This window comes from Engystomops pustulosus, chromosome 3 (genome assembly GCF_040894005.1).
Source record: "Engystomops pustulosus chromosome 3, aEngPut4.maternal, whole genome shotgun sequence".
Classification (NCBI taxonomy): Eukaryota; Metazoa; Chordata; class Amphibia; order Anura; family Leptodactylidae; genus Engystomops; species Engystomops pustulosus.
In genome coordinates, this window is record NC_092413.1 from 89,950,554 (window position 1) to 89,955,265 (window position 4,712).

Here is a 4,712-nt window from a genome sequence, read left to right on the forward strand (position 1 = left end):
TGGAATGCCATCAGGAATCATCTTGTATGTTTGCCTAGCATTCATGAAAACCTCCATCAGTGACCATCAGGCTCTACCATCAGCGAGAGCATAGACCCAGTCAAGAAGGTAGCAGATGAAGAAGTCATAAAGACCTGCGGTATTTTCCACCAAGACGTCTTCTAATCCTTCCTTGGGCAACACAGAGGCTTAGTGGTTTGCACTGGGGCCTTGTAGCATCTGGGTCCAGATAGCTCATGGACAGCTCTGCATGGAGTTTGTATATTCTCCCTGTGTTTGCGTGGGTTTCCTCCGGGCACTCCGGTTTCCTCCCACATCCCAAAAATATACTGATAGGTTAATTGGCTTCTCTCCAAATTGTCCCAAACATTAATGATGGTCGTCCCTGCACAACACCAGCAGCAGCAGGAGATAGATCCATCATAAAATAAAAGATAAATTTGATGATTTTAAATACAATTGATGATTTCTGTCATTTATTATACAGATCATTCACTGCTATATGTGTCCATAGACCCTAGGCTAGAAGAGACAAAGCTGCTCTTCAGCAGCTGAGGGGTTCAATATAAAGGTATCATGTAAAACAAATGTATTGTATAGGAGTAAGGTATATGACATTTACATCTTCTTTAAATAAAGAAGTTAAATGTGGGGTTGGCTGGATGGTGTCATGTGAGAAACAGGTCCCCAGTCCAACTTTATAAATATAGCATCTGGGTATACCCAAGAAATAGAGGATAATGCAAAGAGGAGAAATGCAGAGACGTTCGGAAGGTAGCCTCTGGCTCCTTTACCCATTTTAAATGGACTGCAAACAGGTAGTGTAGCATCTTGCATTTCCTGCAATGAGCAGAATGAAACCAGCATTGAACCGGATTTGAACAGATCATACTATATGTAAGTAACACATCACTAATCTTGGCCACAAATAATGCTGTTTATAGTAATTACTATCATCTTCCCCCTATTCTCATATCTCCACCATTATCCCAATATTCTACCACCTACTAATGAATTCTCTATATCAACATCTCTTCTGCCCTCTCATTTAATGGTTGCTGCTGATGCTTGCTTACCTGAGTGCTACATACCTACTTTGCAAAAAGGAGCAACCACCGCATCCTCTATCCTTCTCTCACCTGCTATCTCTATCTCTGATACTCCTTGCTGCTGGTGATATTTCCACCAAATCAGGGCCTTTCAAACATATCCCCACTGTTCCTCCAGCCTTCCGCCATAGAGCTCATCCAAATCTTGTAACCACTCTAATCTACAAACTATGCACCCGCTCTCCACCACCTCCTCCACCCTCTCTCTGTAGAGCATTATGGAATGTTCGTTCCACATGCAACAAAGTCACTGATATTCATGACCTCTTTATTTCTTGGAAACTGTCTTTCCTGGGCCTGGCGAAAACATGGCTAAATCCTTCAGACACTGTTTCCCCTGCTGCGCTCTGTAATGGTGGCCTCCGCTTTACCCACACTCCCTGGCATAAATAGGAATCGGAAGAGAATAGCCTCTGGCTCCTTCACCCACCGCAAATGGACTGCCAACAGGTGGGCAAATCGCATAGCAAATATCAGCTGGGTAGTGGATTACATTCAAGTAATTCAAGTTGTTGTATTGGAGCACCCAAGAGTCTCCACCATAAAAAAATCACAGCTCCCATTAGGAATGAGGTCAACCAATCTTTTCCCCCCATGTCACCTTTACTTTTGGTGCGTCCTTTGGTGCGTGGATTGTTGGAGTCCCTGGATAACAAATATATCCACACTGTGCTCCTAAATAAGAAATGGTCCTTTCATTACACGGACCACACTGAGCACCCTACATGTATATAAAGACATATTTTGCCCTTGGTTTCCCCCTCAATATGTATTTCAATATTCACTACTTATCCTATAAAACAATACACTTTTCTCCCGGAATAAATTATATGTAATGCACCCAGTAATCAATTACATTTTCTGAACTGCTTATAAATGATTTTATATATTGCACCACTGGACACTTTAGAAGGAGGCTGGTGCTTGGCATCATTGTTTCTCTTCTGTTAACCATGGTTATCTCTAAAGAAACATGTGCAGTCATCATAGCACTGCACAAAACTGGCCTAACAGGGAAGAGTATCGCAGCTAGAAGGATTGCACCTCAGTCAACAATCTATCGCATCATCAAGGAATTCAAGGAGAGAGGTTCCATTGTTGCTCCTCACGCACTGTGAGGCAGAGACTCTTGGAGCAAGACCTGGTGTCAAGGAGGGCAGCAAAGAAGCCACTTCTCTCCAGAAAAAAAACATCAGGGACAGACTGATATTCTGCAAAAGGTACAGGGAGTGGACTGCTGAGGACTGGGGTAAAGTCATTTTCTCTGATGAATCAATCCCCTTTCCAATTGTTTGGAACATCTGGAAAACAGCTTGTTCAGAGAAGACCAGGTGAGCAGTATTACCAGTCTTGTCTCATGCCAACTGTAAAGCATCCTGCAACCATTCATGTGTGGGGTTGCTTCTCAGCCAAGGGAATCGGCTCTCTCACAGTCTTGCCTAAAAACACATCCATGAATAAAGAATGGTACCAGAATGTCCTCCAAGAGCAACTTCTCCCAACCGTCCAAGAGCAGTTTGGTGATCAACAATGCCTTTTCCAGCATGATGGAGCACCTTGCCATAAAGCAAAGCTGATAACTAAATGGCTCAGGGAACAAGACATAGAGATTTTGGGTCCATGGCCTGAAAACTCCCCAGATCTTAATCCCATTGAGAACTTGTGGTCAATCATCAAGAGACGGGTGGACAAACAAAAACCAACAAATTGTGACAAAATGCAAGCATTGATTGTGCAAAAATGGACTGCTATCAGTCAGGATTTGGTCCAGAAGTAGATTGAGAGCTGCCAGGAAGAATTGCAGAGGACCTTAAGAAGAAGGGTCAACACTGCAAATAATGACTTGCTGCATTAACTCATTCTAACTGTCAATTAAAACTTTTGTTACTCATAATATGATTGCACTTGTATTTCTGTATGTGATAAAATCATCTGACAAACACACATAAAAACCAGAGGGCAACAGATCATGTGAAAATATAATATTTGTGTCATTCTCAAAACTTATGGCCATGACTTTAGATATTAAAAGAATATATTAACCCTTTAACGCTGAAGCCACTTTTCACCTTCCTGACACGGACCATTTTTTAAAATCTGACATGTGTCTATTTAAGTGGTTATAACTTTGGAACGCTTTAACATATCCAGTTGATTTTGAGATTGTTTTTTCGTGACACATTGTACTTCATGCTGGTTGAGAAATTTAATAAATATATTTAGTATTTATTTATGAAATAAATGGAAATTTGGCAAAAATTTTGAAAAAAAAAATGTTTTCCAAATTCAAAATTTTCTACTTTTTGGAAAGTTGGTCATATCACTAAAATAACTTGATAACTAACATTTTCCATATGTCTGCTTTAACTTGGCATCATTTTTCAAACATCTTTTCCTTTATTTTGGATGTTAGGAGGCTTATAACTTTAGGTGCAATTTTTCAGATTTTTACGAAAATCATCAAAACCTACTTTTGGAGGGTCAATTTAGTTAGAAGTGACTTTATAAGGCCCACATGACAGAAACCCCCCACAAATGACACCATTTTAGAAACTACACCCCTCAAAATATTCAAAACAACCTTTGGGAATTTTGTTAACCCTTTGAGCGTTTCATGAGCGTGAAAGATAAATGAAAGTGAAATTAGAGAAATGTAATTTTATCTTACTATAGATTCATTTAACACTAAAATTTGCACCTTCACAATGGGTTAAAAAGGAAAATGCATTTTACAATGTTGAGGGCAATTCCTCTTGAGTATGCCAATACCCATTTTGTCACTGTACCCTGCTGTACGGGCACAGGGGGGCACTTGGAATGGAAAGAGCGTTGTTTCGTTTTTGCAGGGCAAATATGGCTGAAAAAGTTTACATGTGTCAGGATGCATTTGGAGAGCCATAGTGGTACCAAAACAGAGGAAAGCCCCAACATGAGACACCATTTTGGAAAGTACACCCCTTGGAGAGTTTAGCAACATGTAATTTGTGTATTTTCCCCAATAGGTGTTTGATTCAATTAGGCCCCAAAAGGGAAAAAAGGTGAAAATTTTCTCAAAAAAGTCACTTTTACCCCAAATTTTTGTAAGCCACAAGGGATAAAAGATGAAACAACCCCATAAATGTGTAAAACTATTTCTCCTAAGCACAGAACTGCACCACTTTTGCATATAAAGTGTTGTATGGGTACACAGTAGGGCTCAGAAGGGAAAGAGGGGCTTTGGCCTTTTAGAAGCCAGATTTGACAGACATCCTTTACATGTGTCAGGATGCATTTGGAGAGCCCTAGTGGTACCAAAACAGAGGGGAACCCCAACAAGTGTCACCATTTTGGAATGTGCACCCTTTGGAAAATTTAGCAAGGTGTAATATGTGTATTTTCCCCTACAGGTGTTTGTTTCAATTAGGTCCCTAAAAGGAAAAAGGTGAACATTTTCCCAAAAAAGTCACTTTTACGGCTAATTTTTGTATCCCATAAGGCATTAAAGATGAAACAACCCCAAAAAATGTGTACTAGCATTTCTCCCGAGTATAAAATTGCCCCACACATGCAAATAAAATGTTGTATGGGTACGCAGTGAAGCTCAGAAGGGAAAGAGGGACGTTG